Source organism: Lontra canadensis, unplaced genomic scaffold (assembly GCF_010015895.1).
Source record: "Lontra canadensis isolate GAN:19392208 unplaced genomic scaffold, GSC_riverotter_1.0 scaffold37, whole genome shotgun sequence".
NCBI classification, from domain to species: Eukaryota; Metazoa; Chordata; class Mammalia; order Carnivora; family Mustelidae; genus Lontra; species Lontra canadensis.
Window position 1 is genome coordinate 11,127,039 of NW_022631031.1, and position 27,621 is coordinate 11,154,659.

At 38.4% G+C, this 27,621-nt stretch overlaps 1 protein-coding gene across 2 annotated transcripts in view; it reads right to left on the reverse strand.

Annotated features, from left to right (window-relative positions):
* The window catches only part of PKIA (cAMP-dependent protein kinase inhibitor alpha), a 94,680-nt gene extending 88,171 nt beyond the window's left edge, over positions 1 to 6,509 (reverse strand). Inside the window, exon 1 of one of the 2 annotated variants that reach the window (XM_032869152.1) lies at positions 6,365 to 6,509. The gene's annotated coding sequence lies outside the window, so the exon portion shown is untranslated. The remainder of the gene's footprint in view (positions 1 to 6,364) is intronic. The other variant, XM_032869150.1, reaches the window with a different exon arrangement.
* Between the last annotated feature and the right edge of the window lie 21,112 nt (positions 6,510 to 27,621).

The window sequence follows — 27,621 nt, forward strand, 5'->3', positions numbered from 1 at the left end:
AAGTATAAATTTACCTTGCATTGGGCACATTATAAAATTTCCATAAAATTGCCCTTATTTTGGGAAACCTAGGATCAAACTCCCGCATAGGGGTCCCTGCTGAGTGGGGAGCTGGCTTTTCCCTATCCCCTCTGCTGCTCCCTCCCAATCTGTGCTCTCTCTTTCTTCCTCTTTATATGAAATAAATAAATTTTTAAAAAATTGCCCTTATTTTAGGAGCTTAAACAGCTATTATCATATTTTGGGAAGTGTAGGGAAACCAAAAGCTTAAGGTGGCCCCTTGAGTTTTCTTTCTCTCCATCTCTGTTTTTTTCCTAGATTAATGTTGTCACACTTCTTTTCGAATACTAGCATCAGCAAACCAAGCTAGCTAGTACCGGTCTCTTCAGGGATCAGTTAATTTTTAATGTACTTTTATGCTGGCAATTGTTTTATAACCTAGGAGAGATGAACATAAATTGTCATTCTCGGGACGCCTGGGTGGCTCAGTTGGTTGGACAGCTGCCTTCGGCTCAGGTCATGATCCCGGAGTCCCGCATCGGGCTCCCAGCTCCACGGGGAGTCTGCTTCTCTCTCTGACCTTCTCGCTCATGCTCTCTCTCACTGTCTCCCTCAAATAAATAAAAATAAAATCTTCAAAAAAAAAAATTGTCATTCTCCCCCTAACATGGCAAAAGCAAATACATTACTGCAGACAGCATCACTAGAAAGAAATAGTAACTTTGAGGCAAACATACATCCATCGTAAGAAAACTGAGTATGTTTCAAAGGAGCCTACATCGCTCAACTGCTGGCAATGTTCTTACACATATTTGGCACTACAGTACTCTAAGTCTAGAACTGTTTCTTTTTTTGTAAAAAATGGTTTTGATTGGAAAACCCTAAATAAATCATTTGGAATGTGTAACATTCAGAACTCCTTCTGGGATTCCTTTTCCATGAATCAGGGTTCTTTGAATCACTTTTCTCACTGGCACTTACTTGTTTTCGAATCATCTCAGCTGCCTTTGTGCCAGTGATAATGAGGAGCTCTCATTTTGGGTTCTAAAGCGGGGAGAAGAAAAGGAGGAGAATGTTGTTTCAAGTACCAAAAATGTCTGGGCTAATAAAGGACACACATCTTGTTAAAGTGAACCCAGAGCAGATGTTCTTAAACCATTTGCTAAGGAGTACTTTAGTGGGTCCTTAAACACCTGCAATTGTATGCAAATTGCTACATGTATTTGTGTGTTTGTGTATATACTTGGGGAGTGGATGCATAGACTTTACTGAATTATCAAAGGGGATGTTAAGGCCCAAAAGTTTAAGAAACACTGGAAAGACTAATTACAAAACAATTTTTAAAGGACTCTGATAGCTCTGACTTTGTGTTTTTATAATGCCTTCCTTCACTCTTAACACTTCAAAGAGCAGCATGGTAACATGGATAGAATGTCTGCTAAACATTTAGGTGAATCTTTGAGTCTCAGTTTCCTAAAGTAAAATTAGCATAGAGTAGAAGGCTGCAATTTGATTTCACGGATGAACGTACCTGGCAGAGTGCCTTGAAACTGGACAAGTGCTTATATATGTAAGGCACCTTCTCCTGCTTTCTCTTTTTCAATAAAACGCAAGCATGTTGAAAGTAGATACAATATCTTCTTTAAACTTTTGTTTTCAGGGCACCTGGGTGGCTTAGTTGGTTAAGCAGTTGCCTTCAGGCTCAGGTCATGATCCCAGGGTCCTATGATCTAGCCCCGAGACAGACTCCCTGCTCAGCAGGGAGTCTGCTTCTCCCTCTCCCTCTGCCCCTCACCTGTGCTCATGCTCTCTCTTTCAAATAAATACATAAAATCTTTTTAAAAACATGAAGTTTTGTTTTCGGGACGTATGGGTGGCTCAGTCAGTTAAGCGTCTGCCTTTGGCTCAGGTCCTGATCCCAGGGTCCTGGGATAGAGTCCTGCATTGGTCTCCTAGCTCAGCAGGAAGCCTGCTTCTCCCCTTCCCCCTGCCTGCCATCCCACCCTGGCGTTGTGTGCTCTTGTGCACGCTTGTGCACCCTCTCTCTTTCTCTCTCTGTCAGATAAATAAATAAAATTTTTTAAAAAGTTGTGTTTTGTTTTGTTAAGCTTATCATATTTTTAATATATATGAGCTAATATACATTTAATGACCTGTAAGCTCACAATAACTTCTGTTGAATATAATTATTTGGATGTGCTTTCACTATATTTATTATTATGTAAATATTTTTAAAACTAAACAGTACTTGCACACAGTTTGGGAGTTGAAATTGACTGATGGTTAAGAGTGGGTAGAGATATAACCCTGAAATAATAACAAATTTCTTCACTAAAATCAAACTGCTGAATGTCTACTATGCATATACAAAAGTTTCCTGACTTATGATGGTTCAATGTATGATTTTTCAACTTCATGATCGTGCAAAAGAGATACACATTCAGTAAAAACCACAATTCAATTTCTGACTGGTTTTTTCCCAGGCTAGCAGGAAGTACAGTAATCTCTCATGATGCTGGGCAGTGGCAGCAAGCCACAGGTCCCAGTTAGCCACACAGTCATGAGGCAAATAACAGATACATTTAACAACCGTTCTATACCTATGTAATAATTTGGTTTTTCACCTTCAATATAGTATCCAATAAATTACATGAAGATATTCAACACTTACCATAAAATAGGCTACGTGTTAGATGATTTTGCCCATCTGCAAACCAATACAAGTGTTCTGAGCTCATTTAAGATAGGCTAGGCTAAGCTATGGTGTTTGGTGGGTTAGGTGTATTAAATGCATTTCACATAGGGTATTTTCAACTTATGATGGGTCTATTGGGATGTAAACCCACTGTAAATCAAGGAAGAACTGTACGTAGCTAGGCATTGTACCATGAGTTGCAGGTAATAAAAGGTTGTCAGTCACAAACATGCTCTCCAAAGCTATTTTAGGAGAACAAGGCATTGGTTCACACTAAAGAATAGACCAAGATATAAAGTGCAATAGGAATTTAGACAAGGGAGAAAGCTCACCTGGTATGAGGATGGTGGGTGTGGGGAAAGCTTTATGGAAGAGGAAGTGTCTGATGTGAGCAAGGTTTCAACATATATGGGGTGAGTGAAAGCAACAGATGAAGACATATAGGCGTGACATCATGGGGCACAAACTGGAAATAAAGACCAGTTGGTTTAGGCTGATCACAGGATAGCTTAAGGGGATTAGTGAGAAACTAGATAAGGAGATATCTCAGTTCCTGATGCATATTACTTATTAATGATACTTAAACATGAATATTTAATTTAAAAAGAACATGGATGAGAACTTAAAAATAAGACATAATGAAAAAGGTGAAATATTACATAAATCTGGCAGTTAGGAGAGCACTGACAACTTTCAAAATTGCACTTTTTCTACTTATTTTCAGCAGAGACACTGGGTAAATAGAAATTCACTTCTTTAGCTTTATTATTTCTACTTTTTATTTCTTTCCATTTTTCAAAATCTCAAAATAAGTCTATTTCAGTTGCAGCTAATGGCAGTAAGACAGCGTCAGAAAATGCCTTTTTGTTATGAGGTCAACTGTGATGTCTAAATTTGTACTAAGTTATTAATAACACTGACCACCCACCATACTGAATTTTTTTTATGTGATTAGAAAGCAGTAGATTGACTTCATTCTATCTTGTCGAACCTACAAAAATGTCTGCAGTTCATTCAGCATCTAATAGTGCACATCCCTTTTTTTTATTCCTCCTCCATCTTTTGAACACCAGGCAATTAATCTTTCCTTTCCCTGGGAAACAGTTAAAGAAAAGGATATAAAGTCATAAATCAATTTCAGTCATGAAGTCATGAAGTCAGACATATATTTCTTCTTAGGGCTCTGAATCTAGACAATTTTCTCAGAAAAATTGTTTTATTTCAATATAATAAAGTCCAAATTCAGAAATCCTTTAAATTTATTTATCTTCCTCAGTTGCACTGAAATGAAAAAATTAAATTTTCTAACTTATTTTCTCTCTTCCCAAAAAGGCTTCTCCAATGTAGGTCCATAACTCAGTGAATTCATCTCCCCTATAAAATCACTGGCAGGTATGATGCCAGCTTAGGCAGTACTGGTCCCCTAATTCTGACCCATTTCTTCTCAAAGAATTCAGTTTCTTCAGAAACCAAGTAATAGACACTTTCAATCTCTAACTATTATTAGGATATTCTCATGCACTAATAGTCAACATGAAGAAAACTCAAATTACAGAAATTTTTACTATACCTAAGGTTAATTATACTAATCTGTACTTCATAATTTCTTAAAACTGAATTATTATATTAACATTTATTATCACTTATTATTCAGAATAATTATTTATATAGTTAAATATTTTAAGATAGTAAAGAAAGGTGGTAGAATAAAGGGTTTTGTTGTTCTTGCTCTTTGTTTCCTTTTCTATTTGGTGTGCTGTGCCTGATTCAAAATTATAGAATCTTGAAATTTTAATATTTCAAACCCATACCACACTCAACACATAATAACAACAACATGCTAAAAAAAAAAAAAAAATGGTGCTGAGGTTTTCATGATCCAGGGGAAGAGTTCCTGGAGTGGGCCACTTGGAGTGTGATTTGCCTACCCCCTCCACTCCCTCTGTCTCATACTAAAGGTAGAGACAAAGAAACCAACTCAAATCCTTCTAAAGTATACTTTATAAAAAGAATTTGTATTCAGAAAAGCAATAATGGCATATAATAGAATTAACATGATTTTTCAAAACTAGTGTCTTTGTCTAAAAGCAGTATTTAAAAAGGAAGGTAAGCAGAGATAAAATTTTAGCTATAAACCTTGCCTCTCTTTTTCATTGAGCTCCTCTTTCAATTTGCTAAAATAAAATTACATGGCTATTGAGTCAGACTGTCTCATTTCAAATTTAAAGATAAAGATCCCCTGTTAAATAGAGTATTGGCACACAGACACCCTAATCTGGCTTATTGCAAATACTCTCTGTTGGTGAAGTGGCACATTTGCAATCCCCATCACAGCCATCTTACCCATTTCAGAACATATTATTCAAATGTACATCCCTAGGTGGCAACAGGAATAAGGCACTTGAGCTCAGTAGCAAGAGGTTTGTGGGGGGAGATCCTAGAACAAGTGGTCAGAACCCTTAAATGGCAAGACTAACTTGAGGATTCTCAAATAACCTGAGGCTTAGATTGGCCAGCTCCAGTGGCTTCCTGAATGCTTGTGGGGAAAGCCTCTCTGGAAACTCTTTCGAGGTTATTGGGGAATCCTGGGACAGACATACTGCTTGCTTTTTGGGGAGTACCTACCTCAAATCCTATCAAGGTAGGTGTCTCCCATCCAGCTGCCCAAAAAAAAAAAAAAAAAAAAAAAAATCTTCAAGAAAAACTGGAGAGACACATTCACATTCGTAGTTCCGTCTATGCCTATGCACAGAGAGCAAAATATAAGTATGGTCCTCTTTCTGACACCCCAACAGATTCTGCTGTCCTCGAAATCCTCTTCTCTTGTAGCCGCAGCGACTACAGCGAAGGAAGTTACCGGGAACCATGTTGGTACTAGGTTAAAAGAAGGATTTTTCGTGCCACGTATTTGGGGGAAGGACACAGGTTAGAGTATACAGAGAGAATACTAAAACTGGTGTAGGGCTATGCCCTTTGTAGGTCCTTGACAAAATCAGTCATGGAACAGAGGTTGTGGATTGAATCTGACAAGATCTGGCCTGTGAATGGACCCGGCATCCCAGGGAAATCAATGAAGTAATTGACGAGAGAAGATGATAAACGAAGGGATAAGGTAGAAACAAGTGCTGCTCACCCCAAGCTGAACTCCAGGAGATAAGTTTCTCCTCTAATATGAGACTCTTTTCTAAAGGCTCAGTATTGAAGTAGGTGTTTGACATTGAAATGGGCACAGACCAATTTTGATAACTAGGAAGGGAGAGGACAGAGAAAGGTAGGAGAGATTTCTGATTAGTTCCCCAAGCTGCCTCCAAGGACCTGCTGCTCCAAAACAACAAAATAACCAAGTGAAGGCTGAAGTAGAAAGATAAAAGTGCAACTCCCAGTTATTTCATATTCGGAGTCTTCAATGCCTAAGCGAGTCTAGCACTGAAACGGTCGACTATCTTTAAGAGTATAGAGGCTGACCGCCTTCTTTGTTTGCCCAGTAACACCGCTCCTCCAATCTCAAGCACTTGGCTGATCAACATTTCAATTCCAGTTGTTGCTCCTCTTCCCATTGCAGTATGCAGCAAGGATATTTCCCTTCTCTGTGTATTGCAAAACCCATTATTACCCGAGCGAAAAGAACTAAGCGGCGTGGCGGAGGCTAATAATAGCCGGGCTGCTTACCTTCTCAGGATGCAGTCAGCGCGAGTCCCAGCGCCCGCTGCCCCGGGGCCGCAGTGCCGCCGCGCCGGGCCGACTGCGTGGTCAGCTCCACCGGCCCCAATCCCACCTGCCGGCTGCAGCAGCTGCTCCCGCCGCCGCGCTCCGGCTGCATGAAGTCATCCCCGGGCCGGATCACCACATTCTGTGCCAGTCGCGGGGGGAGAGGGACCTCTCCCGGCAGCGGGTATGGGCTTCTGGAAACTGTGCCCGACGACCGCTACCCCTCCGGGTTTTAGGTTTCTTTTCTATTAATACTATTACGCAGGAAGCGTTGCCAGATTGTGGACCGAGAGAGAAGGGCCAGAGAAACTTCTCTGCATAGCGCCTTTCCTCTGAGAGCTCCCCTGTCACGCCCGCTGCATGGACAGCTCCATTTGACTGTGTGGGTTTCCCACCCTCTTCATTTTTCTTATCAGTATTGTTCATTTCGCAGAATTTGAGACGGGGCTTGTCTTTTTAAGATAAACATTCAAACACTCCGGAAATGTTTTAAACCGGCAATCGATCTTTCTAAGCCCCTTGAGGCACGCCTTACTTTCCCCCAACGCATACACACATGCAAACCACTCACAAGCATGAAAGCTGGGACCTCTCACCCTCTTGCCTACGTAATAGAACAGGAAACTCCCAAAGGAGTGGAGAAGTAGGACCGACCAAAGAAAGCACTCGAGGAAACAGAGAGGGCTGGCCCCAGGATTTTTCTGTTCTTTAGTGGTGCATTTAGTGGACAGATGTTGCCTCTAACACCTTCCCCCCACCCTTCAATTGGGCTGGCTGCTCTGGTGACAGCTATAACGTTTGGAAGCCAAGAAGCAGAATCCACAGTAACAGATGGCTGTATCCCCCCCCCCACCCCGCCCCAAACGCAAGGATGTATCAGAATTGGCCTTAGGAATAATGTAAGCGAATACACATATAAGCCCCTTCTCAACCTCTTTAAATGGGCACCAGCTATTAAACCCCGCCCTCCCATTCTGTCTCTTCCTTTCCCTCTCTCTCTCCCTCCCTTCCTTTCTTTCTCCTGCCGACCAGCTGAGCAGTGTGGGGATTTAAGGGAAGAAAAGGCCTAGGATTTGTTCCCTTTATGGTGACACCAGTGTCTCTTTCTCCCATTGTTAAGTCATTTCCAAGTAAAGAGGTTCTTTGACAGTAGAGTTTAGTGTGAGTGGAATTTCCTCATTTAATTTTACTTTGGGAATTCCCCTCAGTAGGTCCAAGCCAGTTTTATCTTGTGGATTTGAACAGCAGCATAAGCAGAGCATTGCACAAGGCCAGGAAAGCACATTTGATCCATGAAGAGCTCCCATCTCTCTGTTTAGCAGTTCCAAAATTGGTAGGTAGTGTAGCAACAGAATTCCAAAAAAAATCATTAAGAATTCTTGGCCCTAGAATGAATGTTGTTTGGAAGCTGCAGCAACCTAATTCATGCCTTTGAGTCTCAATTTCGTAAAATTAAGCCATTAATATCACCATAGACTGCGAGGTTCTTAATTTGTATCAAAGGGTATGTAGAATCTGGATGGGAGTGTTCCATCTTTAGTCTTACTAATCTATAACTGAAATTTATAAATTTAAATATAAATGCAAACAATGAACCACAATAATATTAGGAGTACCTATGACTTTGTCACCAACAGAAATCACAGATAATTTCCTATTTCAGGTTTTACAGATATCTCAAGAATCACTATGCTGATGTTACAATTAAATCATTATCACCTTTTTTTGTTTTATTTAATAGATTATATATGTTCTTAGAATAGGTTTAGATATACAGAAAAATTAAGGAGATAATATAGCGTTCCTATATGTTCCACTCCCAATTTCCTCCTGTTATTAACAGCTTACATTAGCATAGTACCTTTGTTACGATTAATGAACCAATAATGCTACACTAATATTAACTAAAGTCTGCACAGTTTCCTTAGGTTTTACCTAAGGTTTTCAATTCTTTTCCCAGCTCCCGTCCAGGACACTATGCTACCTATAGTTGTCATGTCCCCTTAGGATCCTCTGAGCTGTGATAGTTTCTCAGATTTTTCTTGTTTTTGATGACCTTGACAGTTTTGAGGAGTCGTGGTCAAGAATTTTGTAGCGTGCCTCACTACTGTAATCTGTCTGATGCTTCTCTCATGATAAGACTGGGGTTAAGGTTTATTGGGAAGACAACCACAAGATAAAGTGTCATTTTCATAACATCACGCCAGGAGTATATACTATCAAAATGATTTTTTTTTAAAGATTTTATTTATTTATTTGACAGAAATCACAAGTAGACAGAGAGGCAGGCAGAGAGAGAGGAGGAAGCAGGCTTCCTGCTGAGCAGAGAGCCCGATGCGGGGCTCGATCCCAGGACCCTGAGATCATGACCTGAGCTGAAGGCAGAGGCTTCAACCCACTGAGCCACCCAGGCGCCCCTCAAAATGATTTTCAACTATTGATGTTGACCTTGATCACCTGACGGAGGTAGTATCTCAGATTTCTCCACTATAAAGTTACTCCTCCATCTTTTCTTTCCATACTATACTTGTTGGAAGGAAGTCACTATGAGAAGCTCATGCCTAAGGATTAGAGAGTTATGCTCTACCTTCTTGAGGGCAGAGTATTCACATAAAGTATTTGGAATTCTTCTGCACAGGAGATTGTCTTTTCTACCCTAAATATTAATTTATGCAATTGTTTATTTATAGCAATATAGAGTCATGCATATTTACTTTATATTTCGAGTGATAATCCAATACCACTTTATTTTGTTGTTCAAGTTGTTTAAGCTTTAGCCATTCCAAGTTCCTTTTGTCGGCGCCTATGCTCCTTTGACATACTCCCTTTGATGTCTGTGGGTGTGTGTTATTACTTTGTTATTTACTGGCATTACACCATGCTAAGGCCCACCTTGTATTTTCCTACCCCAGTCCTAGAATCAGCCATTTCCCCAAGAAGCCCTGATTCCTCTTACTGGAGGATGATAATAGCAAGATCTGGGCTTTCAGTGTGGTGGTTGCTAAGGGGGTACCATTTGTTTAGGCTCTCTGAGATAGCAAAGAAATATATATTCCTCATACATGGGTACATATGTATCAATATTCTATATGTTACTGCTAGTACTTAAATTGAACTAAATATGAGTTCATACTAATGCCTTCAAGCCTAATCCATTAACACCTAGATCATTTTAGCTTCCTCCCCTTGCTTATCCATAAATGCCTACAATAATAGTAAGAGGGGCACCAGGGTGGCTCAGTTGGTTAAGCATCTGCCTTGGGCTCAGGTCATGTCCCGGGTCCTGGGATTGAGCCCTGCATTGGGCTCCCTGCTCAGTGGGGAGTCTGCTTATCCCTCTCCCTCTGCCTCTAGCTCCTGCTCGTGTTCTCTCTCTCCATATATATCTCAAATAAATAAATAAAATCTTTAAAAAAATAGTGAGAAATGTGACTAACAATCTCATCCATTTATTTAATTGTTCCATTCTAGTGCACATGTATAGCAATACAATTGTTAACCCATTAGCTCAATATCACTATTTTTGAGTATAGTAGTTAATACAATCACTGTTACATCTTGTTATTTAGTGAATTTAAATGCCTATACATTTCTATATCACAAATCTTTTCTTAAGTATTTTAATAACTGCATTTAAAAATTGGCAATTAGTTTCTTTTGAAATCATATATATTTTATGAATTTAAAGTTATTTTTTCTGTCCTCTTTTTTAAAAAGATGCCTTTATTCACTTTAGAGGGAGAGAGAGCGTGCAGGGGGAGGGGCAGAGGGAGAGGGAGAGAATCCCAAGCAGGTTCCCCACTGAGCACAGACCCCTACTCCAGGGCTCCATCCCAGGACCCTGAGATCACCACCAGAACTGAAATCAAGAGTGGGAGGCTTAACCAACTGAGCCACCCAGGCTCCCCAAAAGTGTTATTTTAAGAAAAGTTAAAGAAACTGCTCCAGATTGTTAAAGGGAACCATGGTAAAAAGAAGGCTAGGATCCCAAACAGAAGAGTTTTTTGAGGATGTTCTTAAATGACAGGCATTATTTTTTTTTTGAGGATGTTCTTAATGACAGGCATTAGACAGAGTCCATGCTTGGTAAGTGCCACCCTTGGCCACTTGGGCTGGCTTCCATCTTCTTTTAAAGTTCTAAATACCTTGGAAAAGAGAATATGCTGAACGTCATGGCCAGTGCGACAAATCGACCAGGAACATGAAGGTAAGAGGATGGTGAAAAGAAATTAAGAGACAAAGAGATGGGGGCAGGAGGAGCACTGAGGAGGATGTCCAACAGTGCCGATTTTATTCCACATCCTACAAGCAATTATAAGGCAGACCACAATAGAAGGAGTAATACGTCAGATAACCGCAAGTTCCTATAAGAAGTTTACATTAACTACAAACAAATCTCGTGATGCCAGGTAGTCACGGCTAATGCCATTAGCTACTATTGATACAAGAAGTTACAATCAACCAGGGAGTGGGTTATGGAAAGTACAGGAACAACAAGGACCAACTAAGAATTCATGACCCTGACCACATTGTTCCCTTCTGTAGGGAGAGCGTGTGGGAAGTCACGTAGGCGAGCACACGACACGTAGCACAGACCCTTTCTCAGTGTTACTCAACTTTCCTGTCCTTAACCCCTTATCAAGGCGTCCGGACTTTAAAGCAGACACAAGTCAGGGCCTGGTTTGATCCATGACTCCAACCATGCCGTAGCCTCCAACTAATCTTGTGGTTAGTAAGTTATAATTTAGAGGCCTGGGTGGCTCAGTCAGTTAAATGTCTAACTTCGGCTCAGGTCATGATCTCAGGGTCCTGGGATTGAGCCCCATGTGGGGCTCCACACTCAGTGCAGAGTCTCCTTGTCCCTCTGCCCCTTCCTCCACTTGTGTGCACGTGTTCTCTCTCCCTTGCTCTCAAATAAATAAACAAAATCTTAAAAAAAAAATTTATAATTTAGTTGCAGTATATGGTAGGTATCAGGTGCTAGAGGTAAAAGTCCGTGTAATGTTAAGGAGAAGGAGAATGGGAAGGCAAAGGGAACCAGAAGAGTAAGATGACTCTGAAGTTCAGGGGTTTTGTAGTTGAACAGATCTGGTCTTGGATTCTCTCATTCACAGTCTGACTTTGTCTCATTTTTGAAATAAGAAGAGCAATGGCTGTCCTTAAGGATAAAAAATAGATGTTTGCAAAGTCTTTTCCTTCAGTTTGTCTTGAAGCAGTGGAGATTAAATATGGTGACTTAGGACTAGAACATAGTCTGTTGTCCTTCCTAGTATAGTTTTTGTCCTATGAAGCCAGACTCACTGGAGGTATAGACAGTGTCTCATGATAATTTAGGCTCCTTCATCCATCAAAGTACTCTTGTCAGGTGTTTTTACTCATGACAGAGAATCAGTGTTGATGGTCCTAGGGAAAAGACAAAAATAAAGATGTAAAATAGGAGAAATTAACTGTTCAGGTACTATACTATGGCAAGAGGCATAAGGGAACTAGAAATAAAAGGAATAATAAATGAGAAATGTTTTATGTCAACACATAAAGCTTGAATCTTTCTTCTTGGAACTTGACATACACCAGTTTGCCAGACAACTTCATTAGTGAAGGCTAGAGTAAGGTGAAAGGTGTGTGTGTGTGTGTGTGTGTGTGTGTGTGTGTATATATATATTTTTTTTTTTACTCTATAACTTTTCATTGCTCAGTCTTTAAAAAAAAAAAAAAAAAATCTTTTGCTCCTGACTCTGAGGTCTGTAATTCTTCCTTTCTGATATTCTGGAGTTAGAGATCAAATGGCCTATATGATATCATGAGTCTCAGCAAGGGACAATGTGAAAGGAGAGCCAGAGGCCAGGTGTGCCTGAAGCTGTCAGTAGTAGAACCAGTCCTTTGGGTTAAGGAGTCCTTCCGGAAGGGACTCATTTAAAGGCAAATACACTGTCAAGGAGTGGTAACTGAGTATAGAGTATCTCATTAGCAGCTATTAACAATTTAGCAGAGATTAGCTTCTCAGATTTATTACAGAGAGGAGTTGTCAGGGTGATCCAGCTCCAGCGTCTGTCACCCACTGGCATGCCAGGTCTCCTGCTCTCCTCACTCCATAGGAGTCTGTTTAAAGCTGGGAATTTGGTTTACTAGGAGAGAACTGGGCACTTAGTATGTGACAGTCAATATTGTCTTACATAATTTTGATTTATAAGAAAGGGTAGGAGGAGAATTTCTGTAATAATGGTGTGTGTGTGTGTGTGTGTGTGTGTGTGTGTGTGTGTGTGGTGACTGCTCTGCTTGGGTTCCACAGAAATCTTAAAATTTTATGCCAAATATCTCTTTCAATGAGGTCAGAAAATATATCCTATAAAACCCATACAAATGCAATTCAGGGGTAACAAAGCTATAGTTATAGCACAAGTTGCATTCAAATAATTACAGATAGTGTAAGATTTCCTACATTAATATGAAAGCACTGATACAAGAGTACAAGATAACAATAATTCATATGAAGATTGGTATTAGATAATGAATGGTACCACCCATATAACTGAAAGAAGGGAAGTGCTACAAACTGAACAGAAACTGTTTCTTTAGACAGTGCTACAAATTCACCTTGTTTTTACTGGTAAGGAGTTGACATATAATACCAGACCAATATAATACAGGGAATATTCTGTAACTGGAACAGTATATTTAATTGTGAAATGTTTATTAGCTTAAGTGAAATGCTTAATAAACAGCATATGATACATTCAACAGCATGATGTAAGTAATTTTCAAATAAACCTTTCTTTTAAAATCATCATTATGAAGTCATGAAATAAAACAATCTACTTAGGTAGTACTCTTTAAATTTTATTTTTTAAGTTGAAGTCTTTTAAAGAACCTGACCAAATGAATAAATCCCTTCTGAAGAAAGTACTCTTTATTGAAAACTTTTCTATTATAATGAATGGATTATTAGATAACATTTATTTTAAGTTTCCATAATGCTTCATTTTTTTTCATGAAAAAGGACTGAATATCAATTCCTCAAATCCAATTAAGGCTAATAAAAAAGGAAATTTAGATTTGATTTAAACATAAATTTCAGTGAATTGTGTTTGGTCAGCGGGAAGTTGATATTTATTCAGCAGACATTGGTGGAGTATCCAATATGTGCTGCTGTTCTAAGAAACAAAGTTACAGAAGTAAACAAATGAATCTCTTCCTTAAGGATCTATGTTCCAGTGGAAGAAGACCATAAGCAGATAAATACAGTTTTTTAGTTTTGGGAAGAGCCATGAAGCAGCAGTGTAATGATGCAAAGGTGGGGGCAGTTACGTAGGGTGGTTTGAGCAGAGTTGTGGAAGAAGTGTAGGAGCAAGCCATTTGAACACAGTTTATACTTGAGTAACATGGGTTTGGGCTTCATGGGTTCACTTATAGGTGTATGTTTTATTGTACAGTACTGTAAATGGATTTTCTCATGATTTTCTTAACAGTTTCTCTAGCTTACTTTGTAAGAATAAAATATATAATACATATAACATACAAAATATGTGTTATCAACTATTTATGTTATCAATAAGGCTTCCAGTCAACAGTAAGCACTCAGTAGTTAAGTTTTGGGGGAGTCAAAAGTTACACATGGATTTTTGAATGCACAGGATGTTGACATGCCTAACCCCCATTTGTTCTAGGGTTAACTCTACATTGAAAAGAGGTTTGGCATTTGTAGATATATGCTTATACTTCATGTGTTCCAGACTAGAAGGCTAGTTTGTTCGCAGTGAATTGCTTAATGGGAAAATTGTTAGAAGATGAGGTTAAAAAGGTATGTGAGTGAAAAATCATTTAGAACTTTTTGGACAGTGGTCAAGAGAGAGATTTAAGGGATTAGAAGTTTGTTTGGGGACCTGCTAAATTTGTGATGCCTATCAGATCTTTGTGGAGATGTAAAGTAGGCTATGGATATACTAGTCTGAAATTCAGGGACAGAGGGGTGGCTGGGTGGCTCAGTCAGTTAAGCAGCTGCCTCTGGCTCAGGTCATGATCCCAGAGTCCTGGGAGCAAGCCCCACATAAGGCTCCCTGCTCAGTGGATAGCCTGCTTTCCCCTCTGCCTCTCCCCTTGCTTATTCTCTCTCTCTCTCTCTCTCTCTCTCTGTCAAATCAATCAATCAATCAATCCTTAAAAAAAAATGAAACTCAGGGAGAGAGGTGTCACGGGTATAGTAGAAAATTTGTGAATCATCATAATAAAGCCTGAGGATCAGATGAAATTACTTTGCCAGTAAGTGTAGGCAGAGAATACTTGATGTTGGAGGACGGAGTAATGGGACAGTGCAGTATCGAGAAGATCCAGTAAAGGGTAAAAGAAGTCAGCAGACATAAGAATTGTCCCAGAAGCCAAGTGAAAATGTGTTAGAAGGAAGAAGAAGTGATTATTAGTCCCAGTGCTGCTAGTAGATTAGGATGAGAACTGATAATTTAGTATAAGATTTGGCAACATAGAGATAACTAATAACCTTGACAAGAGAGTTCTTGTATAATGGAGAGAACAAAAATCAGCAAATGGGAGAAAAGAAGCAGAAACATTATGCAGAGCTATCCTTTTTGACTAGTTTGCTATAAAGAGAAGCAGAGCCATGGGGCAGTAATTAAGGTGTGATATGGGAGCAAAGACAGTATTTTTTTTTTTTTCCTTTATGATGGGAAGTATTACACCTTTGTATACTGAAGGGAACTTCTAGTAGAGAGCGAATAATTGATGATATGGAAGAGAGGAGACACAGTAGAAGAGAAATCCTTAATTAGGAAAGGGAGAGGAATCCAGTGTAGAGTGGAGGGCTTGGCCTGAGATCAGGGGACAAATACTTCTTCACCAAAGGAGGGAAGGCTGAGTGTGTGGTTTCTGATAGCTTGAAATGTTGCAGAGAATAATCAGATCTGCAAGAGACCAAGAGACACTGAGAGAAGTAGAACTCGGATTTATTTTACAGTGGTGGACCCAGATGAGCTCCTGCTCGAAGTTCCGTGGCTGTGGCAACTGGGTTTTAGGGCTTTTGTAGGGTACTGCAGGCAGTCAGGCTCTAAGAGCTATGCTGACTGAAGGTAGCTGGGCTTAAACTGGGGGAGCGGGGGCTGCTTTAGGAGGGAACAGTAGTGCAGGGAGCCTGTGGAAGGAAGCCTGTTTACAGAAGCAGAAGCAGAAGCCACTGGTTATCTCTTGCTCCCAGAAGGGCTTCTGGTTATCTCTAGCTTATTGTTAGTAACTTTCCATCTTCTGGGGACTCCTGGCCTGGGTCTGGCCTGGGTAATTTTCCTCTTGACAAGCGAGTTGGTAGATTTGATGTTTGGAGCTTATGGAGATTCTATTCCGCCCATACTCTAAGTGAAATAAAAAGCATCTGGGAATTTAGAAAAAGGAGTAAGTGTTGGAGATGTTAGGAGAAAGAAGTTCTGAAACCATCACCTAGGAAAGAGGGAAAGAAAATTGATTAATTAATCAGTTTTCTGGTAAGTACTAAGAGTTCACATAGGGTTAGTGATTATGAATTAAATGAGACCAATTAGCCATTGTCATTTTTCTCCAGCCATATTTAGCTCCTTGGCATAGGTGCTGAATTGGCATAAGTTTCTATTTTGCAAGGGTTGACATTTTGGACAGCTAATACAACGGAGAGTGAGGGCTACCGGACTCCAGAAGCTACAGGAAAGGGTGATTCTGGTGATGGACCATGGACTCTAACTGAGGTAAGCAGGGAACTGAGGAATTAGATCTTGAGGACTGCACTTGATTTTAACTGTATATTGGATCAACAGAGCAGAAAATTCTGACTGACAATGGTATGCTAAGAGCAAACACAGCAGGAGCCCCCATGGTTCACTCTGTCACATAGGAATACACAGTGTGTGCTTCAGCTTCATTCCTGACTCTGATTTCTTGACCCTTAAGTCAATGACATCATCTAAAGTGAGGTATGCATTTTTTTTTAAAGATTTTATTTATTAATTTGACAGACAGAGATCACAAGTAGACAGAGAGGCAGGCAGAGAGAGAGGAAGCAGCAGGCTCCCTGCTGAGCAGAGAGCCCGATGTGGGGCTCAATGTGGGGCTCGATCCCAGGGCTCTGGGATCATGACCTGAGCTGAAGGCAGAGACTTTAACCCACTGAGCCACCCAGGCGCCCCTGAGGTAGGCATTTTTGATAAGTCCTTTGAAAATTTATTTTACAAAACTTTTTAAATTTCAAAACTCTAATATAGAAATAAGTATAACAGAGCTTGCCGTGTTTTCAAGTGCTTCCCAAGATATTCCTGGCTCTGACTTTCAGATGTACCTCCTCTACCATCAGAAGTAAGAAAAAAAAGTTGAAATTTAACAAATATTTTATCTTCAAAGAGATATGTAGCCCTGGTGTTTTGCTTTGTTTTCTTTTGTTTTCCTAATCCAGGCTAAATCTCATTACTGACTTCACTTCCATTTATTTTTCCTCCAGTGTGAGCGGTTTATTACTGCTAATTTTCCCCTGTGTATATGAGGCATGTTTGCCCCCTCGTGGATGATTCTGTAACTGTCACCAGGAATTTTTCTTGTTTTTAGTGGTGGGGGGAGGAGACTGAAAGTGCAAATATTGTGGTGGATGGGAATTACTTTTAAAAAAATGTCAAAATACTGACCAAAGAGATTGAAATCACTAGATATTTAATCCTCTGTTATTAGTTCCAAAATTTGGGATTATGTTAAAACCACACTTGGGGTGCCTAGGTGGCTCAGTCAGTTAAGTGTCTGACTCTTGGTTTCAGCTCAGGTCCTGATCTCAGGGTCCTGGGATTGAGACCTGAGTGGAGTCCCCAGGGGCCTTTGAGTCCAGGGAGTCTACTGGAGATTATTCCCTCTCTCCCTCTCCCTCTTCCTCCCCCCTGCTCACTCATGCTCTCCATCAAATAAATTTATTTAAGTAAATAAATCTTTAAAAGGACAAATCAAAGAAGTTAAAATTTTGACATTCTTTTTAAATATGAGAAAGCAGAATTATTGAAAAAGCTAGTCTCACCCTTATTTAAATATTAAAATCCTTGTTGTTTGTATCTTAACTGAGAAGGATGAGATGGCTTTTCTTAAATTAAAGATTATGTAAATATTAAGTAGAGGAAAGCCTGCCATAGACTAATTTTCACTTACTGCATATGAAAATATACAAGTTATGAGAAAGTCCATTCTTAAGAAACATCAATGAGTCTAACTTTTCCTTAAGCTTTCTCAGGAACATACTAGAAAAAGTAACTTCAATGTACTTAATTAAACATTTATAATATAACTCCTAGAGAGCAAAGAGTATCTTCCAACAAACGTTTCTTCTTTTATTCATGGTTTTATTCATAAAACAAACAAGTATAAAAAAAAAACTGTTGAAAACTTACCATGAACTTGGCACTGTTTTAGGTTCTGGGGATAAGATGTAGTTTCATTCCTTCAAAGAGTTGCATTCTGATGTAGAGACAAAAATTGCAACAAAGTGTTGTAAATTTCACTGCAGAAGTTTTATGCATGGTATAAATGCAAGCAACGTATTTTAAGTTCATTCTAAAGGATTAGTTCACAGAAGTTTCACAGAAGAGAGGGCCCGAGATGTCTTGGGAGGTCTTTAAAGAGATGAAGAGTGGGTGTTGGGAGTTGGGGGGCAAAGGCAGTCTAGTCTTAGTAAATGTATATGGATATGATCTTGTGGCTTATTTACCCATGCTTAATCTCATAAAAGGAAAATGAAGTAATATATTTTAATGTTTATGGTGCAGTTTGGTGAATACACTTAAGTGCCAAAAATAAATAACGAAAGTGAGAAGTACACAAAAAACATCATAAAAAATTCATATTTTTACCTCTATTGGGAACAAATAATTTTTTTAAATGTTTAACTTCGTACGTAACAGGATTCCATATTCTTGTCATTTTTTTTTTTTAAGATTTTATTTGTTTATTTGACAGAGAAAAAAAGAGAGATCACAAGTAGGCAGAGCAGCAGGCAGAGAGAGAAGCAGGCTGCCTGCTTAACAGAGAGCCCAATGAGGGGCTCGATCCCAGCACCCTGAGATCATGTCCCCAGCCTAAGGCAGAGGCTTAACCCACTGAGCCACCCAGGCACCCCCATTCATGTCATTGTTAAGCTACATCAGAAGCAGCATTCAGAGTTGCACAGATGCACAAAAAGATCATTCACATTGCCTGCACATTATAGATAAGTACTTATTACAATAGTTCTCTAAAAATGAAATAATTTGGTGTTTCTCATTGTACTTATCAATTGGTATAATTGGTATATATGAATCATGCTAGGTGAAGAATTGCTGATTAGAAATTTTATGTTTGAAGTTTTTTCATGTAATAGTAAACATTTTCAGCCTTGAAACATCACGTTCAACAAATGGGTTATTATGCTGGAGAAAGTGATCAATGCAGTCAAGGGTCTGGAATAAACCCTGTGAGAAGTAACTGAAGAACTGGGAATATGAGATGAGACAAGACCAGGGGCCAAAGGTGATGGTTCTAATCTACTGTTGGAGTTTGACCTATGAAAAGAATTAGGCTTCTCCACCCGAAAGATATATTAGCCACTTTAAGGTTGATAAAATGATGAACTATTTAACAACGAGAACCTTTCAACAATAAAAGAGACTGCATTTTAAATAATGAACTTCCTGTCACTGAAGTATTTTCACAGAGATTGAAGTCAAGAAGTTGGAAAAGGAAGAGTTTTTACAATGAGAAAATTCCTTGATTCTATGGCTCACCAACTCCTCAAATATTCCCCACATTGTGACACTCACGTGTGTGGTATCTTTAAGTGGCCATTCAAAGTTGATTGGTTCCTGTGCCACACCTTATGAATGTTAGCCTTCATTCTGTGTAAATCTTATCTTCCTCAAAGAATTAGCATTATCCCTAAACAAGGAGACATCTTTCATAAGGAAATGTAAAAGAAGAAATGTCCAAACTAAGTTTTTACAAAATTCTGTTATCAAATTTAGTTTACTAAATTTTAGTTTACTAAAAACTTCAGAGCAGCATGAGTTCCCATGTGCCTTTTACCCAACATCCCTAAATGTTAAGTTTATCATATCACATATCATAGCATGTTATAGCACAATTATTGAAACCAGAAAGTTTGCAGTGACACAATACTACAAACTAATTTTTAGACTATTATTCAAATATTATCTATTGTCCTGTGGTCATGTTCGAATCCAGGATCCCTTATTGCATTTATTTGCCATATCTTCTCATTTTTCAATCTAAGATAGTTGCTGTGTTTCTTTTTCTTTATGACCTTGAACTAATGGAGAATCCTAGAAAATTAGTACATGTAAAACAATGTAGAATGTTTCTTAATTTGGATTTGTTTGATAATTTCTCCTGGTTAGACTGATATTATGCATTTCCCGACAAGAATACCACAGGATGGGGCACCTGGGTGGCTCAGTGGGTTAAGCCTCTGCCTTAGGCTCAGGTCCTGATCTCAGGGTCCTGGGATCAAGTCCCATATTGCGCTCTGCTCGGCAGGGAGCCTGCTTCCCCCTCTCTCTCCGCCTGCCTCTCTGCCTACTTGTGATCTCTGTCAAATAAATAAATAAGATCTTTAAAAAAAAAAAAGAATACCACAGGATGATGTTATATCCTTATGTGCACCCTATCAAGAGGTTCAGGAAATCATATGTCTCACTACTGGTGATACTAACTTTGATGGCTCGGTTATAATGATAGCTGCAAAGTTACTATTTTTCCCTTTGTAATTATTTGGGATTGTTCAAGTATTCTGCTTCTTGTTTTATTGCACCACACTAATTTTGTTATCCATCAATAATCCCTGGCTCCAACAATTACTGTGATGTTTGACAAATTATCATTTTCTATTCCCCTCATTTCATCTACATTTTTAAATTAACATATAATATATTATTTGTTTCAGGGGTATAGGTCTGGGATTCATCAGTCTTACACAATTCACAGCACTCACCCTAGTCTTCTACATTTATTGACTATAATTTGACTAAAAGGAAGAGTTGTTCCTTCTCCCTCATTTATGTATTTATTCAGTTATTTATTTATATATATCAGTATGAACTTGTTGATAATTATTTTATTATATGGGTTAAAATCCATTGCTATCATTCATTATTTTGTTTCTCAAACTGTTCCAGATTTGGTCTTTGGTACTCCATCACTCTGTCTCCCATGTTTTTTCCACACAGCTCTATGAGTTGTAGCTTACTTTCTGGCACTACAAAATATTTCAGAACTTTCTTTCACTTTTCCTTGTCCCAGCCTTGAATCAGTCATCTCTCCATAGAGTTCTTGTTCCTTGTATTAAATAATGGTATTTAGAAATCAGCATCTTGGTATGAGGTCTACCCTTTGCTACCCAAGCTACCCTATTGCCCTGTGAGTAGACAGACCTAAAAGCATATATACAAATACATACATACACATGTACAAATACCTGTTGATTTTTATATTTATCTGTCTGGGTGTGTACACACACACACACACACAAGTTCAAACTGATACATGAATTCAAACTAATACCTTGATTCTGATCCAACACCATAGGGATTATTCTAGCCTCTTTCTTACCATTTCCTTATTTGTAACTCCTTTCTTTAACAACTAAAAATCCAATTCCCATTATCAACAGTTTATTTTTCGCTCAGTTCTAAAATACACATAAAATATTTAAAAATCATTAACCTATACCCCTGTTAAAAATAAATTTACTAACAAGTTTAATATTTTGGGTAGATAGATCTGTCTTTAGCCTTGCAGTATATATTGTGTATATTTAATTATAGTATATTAAAGTACTGTTTTCCAAAGTTACTTAGGTTAGTTCTTTCCTACCGCCTTCAGTGTGATTTTGTTATTCATTTGTAAAAAAGTTAGATTTGTTACTATTTATGTTCCATTTTTGGGATCCTTTCAAATCCTGCTTGATTTTAATCATTTATTTACTTGGGTATGTGAAAAATGTTCATAGTTTTAATTGGAACTATACAAAAATATATGCTCACTGTCATCTTCTTCTCATCCCTTCTATCATATTCCCATTCTTGCTTTCTTTAAGCTCATTCCCAACTGCTTTCTATAGATAGTTAATCACACTTATTTCTGGTTTATCCTTTCTGTATTTCTTTTTGTACAGATGAGTAGATATATGTATATTTTGTTATAGTCCCTTCTTTCTTACATGAAAAGTGGTATACTATAGATATTCTTTTGAACTTTGCCTTTCAGGTATGTTGGAAATCACCTTATATCAGTTGCTAGAGATCTTCTTCATTTTCTTTTTCTCCTTGATAGCTGCACAATATCCGCAGAGTAAAAAAAAAATACGGTACTTTGCGATCAACTCAGACCTAATGAACGAGAATTTCTAGCAGAAAAACTGATAATCTATATATATAATAAGTTCTCTAGGTAATTCTTTTCATTGGGTGGTTTGAGAAACACTAGTTGACATCTCTGCAATGAAGATGTCTAAAATGAAAACTTCAGTTATTTAATTATTCCTTCTTCCAAACTGTTTCATCCTGCAAATCTTTTCTTCCTTAGTGAATGATGCCATGATTCAAATACTCAAATACTAACTCAAAGCAAAAACCTAGGAATAATCCTCGATTCCTTAACTTTCTTCAACTTTGGCATAGTTTTCATCAGTAAGTGCTCTGGAATCTATCTCCAAATATATGTGTATATATTTCTCTTCATATTCATTGCCAGTTGCCACCATCTTAGTCTAAGCCACTATCATTTCTCCCTTATTCTACCTGAACAGTCTAGTATTCCATGTGAATCTGATCATTTCCACTATCTTCTCAAAACTATTAATGGTTTTCACTTGCATCTCAAATAAAATAAAAATCCTTAGCCTTGTAGATTCTGGACCTTATCAATCTGATCAACAGAGTCTTTTGTTGATCTCCTTCATACCGGTATCAATCATTTACTTAGGCACAGGATGAGATTCTTCATGTAGGGCTTTTGAGTAGGTAGTTTCTTATGTTGTACTTATTCTTCTTCTAAGCTTTTTTCTTTTCTTCTTCTTTGTTTTTTTTTTTTTTTAATGCTTTTGTTTCAGCTTTAATGTCAGCTCCTTTTAGAGACCTTTTCTGAATCTTTTCTAAAACAAGTTACTCTCCTCTCCCTTTAGTCAGTCTTTATCTGATCACTTTGTTTCCTTATAAATAAAGAAATGTAAATAAAGAATAAAGAAATAAAGAAATGTAAATAAAGAAGTGTAGATAGATGGACAGATTTTTTTCTTGGTATCAGAATTTAGCAAAAGTTTTAAAGAATGGAATCAGTGAGAGCATTTATGCTACATTTCCTGAACTCTTTACTAACTTGAGGGAGAAATACTGTAACGAATATTTTGTTTACATTGCAGTAAGATGAGCTCAAGCCCCTTTTGCCAGAGTACCATATCCACCAGTATTCCCTTCTTGTGGAAACTATCTCCCATAAATGATCCTAAAACTCTGGGTTTTATGCAGCTCAAGGAGGTAACAATCCCCATCTATCTAAGTGTGACAAGCGTGAATTTGTTCCTTTCTGTTACTGATTCTTGATGCCACATTTGGTAGCTACAGACACTTGTCTTACGTTTCAGTTGTATGATGCTGGTCCATTGTTGATCCAGAGCCTTGTGCACCACGTGGAGCTTCCCTGGTATGGCTAATCCCTTATTGACTGACCAAGATTCATTGTATTCCCAGCCTTGCAATTCTTAGTCTTGATTTCATCAATTTATAAGTTATTCATATTCAAGGTTAATGAAAAAAAAATCATATAAGTACTGCATTGGGCTCTTTAAAAAGCAACCAATTCACATTAGTTGGTATTATATTTACATTTTCCCTTCATATTGGCATATTTTGTTGATTTTCTCACTGTAAAGTGCAAAAGTACATTTTACCCTAAAGATGAGTTTTAATGTCAATAAGGCAATTTAAATACGTATGAAAATTATTTCTCTTTGCCTAACACAAATATGTGCCTTATACTCACCTATTAGTAAAGACGTGAAATGAGTCACCAAAACATTTTTGTTTATTGTCTGTCATTGAGCCTTAAGTTCTAAGAAGACTTTTTGATGTAGTGAAGGATCAAAATTTTATCCTATTTGAGAACTAATGTCATAGCTGTTCTATTTTATAATTAAAGATGAATTGTTTTCATTTACTTCCTAATGTGCAATTTTTGAATGGCCTGGAATGAGACAAATTATCCTTTGAGCTGAAAAAAAGGATAAAGAGGCTCAGTGCTGATGAAAGGAGGAAGCCAAAGAAGAATAGGGAAAGCAGGATTAGCTTCCCTTTCAAAAGAGGGGCAAAATACTAGAACTTTCCATAGGGAAACCGAAGCACACCTTTCTTTCTGAGATTTGAAAGGAAGAGTTGCCCTACATTTAAGTATCTAGAGTATATCTTCCTTTTGAAAATGAAGCTAGCTAATCATCTATTGAGGAAGAAGAGAGTAAAATAGCCTGTGAACAAGTCCTTTTTGTGGTATTAAATGAAACTAATTATAATGAATCTCACATATCTAATGAGTTTTAGAATTCCCCTTGGAATTCTAATTCCCCCCTGGCCTGCCCTTTATAAAGAAGAGTAGAGAGTCCAATTGTATGTAATAGGACAGCTCTACTAACTCCCTAAATCACACTTATTTAAACCTCCTGTTCAAGGTCTGTTATAATTTTTTATTATATATGTAATTATATGAATGTAATTATATAAATACATATAGTGCCAACAAGAAATCTTAGCTACAGTTCTTTGATTAGTCTCCTTATAGTTACATATTTCCCTTTCCTTTCCAAATACTGAATGGTGACAGTTATTTTTAATTGAAGTGAAAAAATTGATTGTGACTATCACAATACCTTGAGGTACTTAGAGGAATTAGAAAATCAGAATTCAGGATCATGATTGCTCATTGACTTTCTTCATAAAGTCATTAGTATTACTTATTACTAAAACTCTTATTTTCTGAGTATTGACTGGGTTCCTGTGACATTTAAGTAAATTATATTAATGATTTTATAATTGTAAGAATTAGAAGTTGATGCTTTTTTCCCATTACTGGCAAACATTTATTTTAAAAAATTCTTATAAACAATAGTGTTATTTGAAATATATGGAACTTTAAAAATTATATTTTGAGTAAATAATGCCATTGGTTTTGAGGAGTGACCCTTTTTTTACTAATCTTATTAGTTAGTGCTGTTTGTTCCAAATCATCCCCATTATGCTAAAAAGCAAGAACTCATTTTTCCAGTTTTAGAAAATAGTGTGGAAAGTTTCTGTGGGATTGATGGACATTCTCTAAATAAAAAGGAGCCTAGGAACCTACTTTCATAAGAAGCATTTCCATCATTGTCACTAATGGTCATCTTGCTGCTAAATCCAACAGTCAGTTTTCAGAACTAAATTTTACAATCTGTTATGAGCCTGTGACACAGTCAGTCTCTCTTTCCTTGAACCACTCGCTACCTATGACTTCAGTTCTACCACCCTCTCCTAGTTTCCCTCTGACCCCACTAATCATTTCATCTGGATCTTCTGTGTTGGACATTCCTCCTCTTCCAGACATTAGAACTCTTCTTTATTTTTTTTTTAATATTTTATTTATTCACATGACAGACAGAGATCACAAGTAGGCAGAGAGGCAGGCAGAGAGATAGAGAAGGCAGCAGGCTCCCTGCTGAGCAGGGAGCCCGATTCGAGGCTCGATCCTAGGACCATGGGATCATGATCTGAGCCGAAGGCAGAGGCTTTAACCCACTGAGCCACCCAGGTGCCCCAGAACTCTTCTTTTTCTTTCTTTCTTTTTTTTTTTTTAGATTATTTATTTATTTGACAGAGAGAGAGAGATCACAAGTAGGCAGAGAGGCAGGGGGAAGTAGGCTCCCTGCTGAGCAGAGAGCCCCATGTGGGGCTCGATTCCAGGACCCTGAGATCATTACCTGAGCCAAAGGCCGTGGCTTAACCCACTGAGCCACCCAGGTGCCCCCAGAACTCTTCTTTTTATCCAGAGGCCCTGCATGATGTAACACATGCAGTCTCCTGGAGAGTCGGTGAGATTGGCTGTACTGAGGGGAAATTGTTGGGGAAACTAATTCTTCCTGTATTTTGAAGAACTAATTCTTCCAACCTATATTTCCTGTATGGAAGGAGATGTGTAGAATACTGTCATATTGCTGCTTCTTGCTACTTTGGGTATATTTTTTCAGAAGGGAGGTGAACTCAAGCTAGAATTAGCCAACCTACAGATGGAGATGGAAGGGACTATTGCTATTTGCCTGTAGCCTGTAATCTAAACTGATCAAAAGTATGATAAGTTAGGACCATGCAGCACAGAAAAATCCAACTGTTTCTCTACCTGAAATGGAAGTGATTACAAGACATGGCTGCAATCTCCTCAAAAGGAGATTTGACTGTGGCCTCAGGTCTTTCATAAGCATCTTCCTTTAAAAAATCAAGCAAGACAGTGGGAAACGGTCCAGGCAGCAAAGATCAGATTAAGGATAATACATTTCTACCTGTACAGTCACATCTTATATACTGCCTCACTTTCTCTCCTTTACCTCTGGTTCCAGCCTCAGCTATTGTAAAAAATCTTGTGTAGACATTATTCTCTTTGCTTGACAGGACTCTACCTCAGAGCATGTACTGGTATTTCTCTTTTCCTGTTCTAGGGCTTTTCTAACTCTTTGGCATGGGACACAGTGGCACCCCCTCAGTACTCATAACTCAGGAAAATTGGGGTGACCCACCTAATAGGAGATGTGAGCCAGTGGCTGAATGCTTCTTTATGTCTCCTCAGGCAGAAAATTTTGAGAATCATTTCCCGAGTCTGTTTAGAAAGTCACACATAAAACCAGTCATCTGCCATGCCACAACTGAAACTACTTCTATTCAATTTCCAGAACCTCCTGCCTGCTCTCTGCCAACACATTCCCAAATAAACTACCTGCACACAAGGAAAATCTTGTGTTAGATATGAGAGAGACCTTGGCTAAAACACCACCTAAACCCATGCTCGAATAGGGCCTTCAGAGAGTTAAGTTCAGATAGAGCGGAATGAGCAAAACACAGAGGTCAGTTGGTGCAATGCCAGAGCCTTGAAAAGTTGTGGCTAGATGAGAATTTTGGCTGTGGTAATTCACATATGGGGTCGACTGGAAACAAACCTCAAATCTACCAAGTTTTTGAGGGGCTTGCTTTGCAAAGAACCCACAAGCCTGACTTGAAATGTTTGGTCCCTAACTTGCACCAGCAGGAAATGGCCTGTGAAAGTCTCTAAGGATACCTACCATTCTCTTTAATGTCCATGTCAAGTACGACTATGGAGGGTCATGGATGAAGAATTTTTTGCAGAGAACAAAACCAGCAACTACCATGTTGGCCAATGAAGGCATTCATTTTACCTACAGAACCGAGTATGTTTGCTATTGCTGCCCAGCAAGATGTAAAAAAAGTTTCTATGGAACTTTTCCAAACACTTATTGTATATTATTTAATTTGGAAGCAGATAGCTTTAGTTTATAGATTACTGGTCCTTGAGGAGCTACCTTTGCAATTTGTGGAGAGAACTGAATTAATAAGAGTTCTTGGATTTCTTGCCAAATTCACTAATGTGATGGGGCTTGGTGTTGTTCCTCTGGAGGACAGTTCCTTTTTTTTAATTTTTTGGTAGAAAAAAGAGATGCGTACTGATATTTGAATGTCCAAATGGGCAGATTGGCTGAGACTTACAGATTTCTGACGATAAGTCTTTTCTTTTTATACCTTTTTTTTTTTTTTTAAAGATTTTACTTATTTATTTGACAACCAGAGATCACAAGTAGGCAGAGAGGCAGGCAGAGAGAGAGAAGCAGGATCCCTGATGAGCAGAGAGCCCGATGCGAGGCTCTATCCCAGCCCTGGGATCATGACCCTAGCCAAAGGCAGAGGCTTTAACCCACTGAGCCACCCAGGTGCCCCTCTTTTTATACCTTAATAGAACTAATCTATACTCAGAATAAAGATATTTTCTATTGCTAGTCCTCTTAGTTAGATGTGTCCCTGTACTTATGTTCCGGCCAACAGTGCGTAAGCAGACGTGATTTTTGCAAGTTCTGGCATGTCTCTTAAGTGAGGACCCTGTTCTTTCCTCTCTACTTCCTGCATCCTGGTGCAATATGGATATGAAGG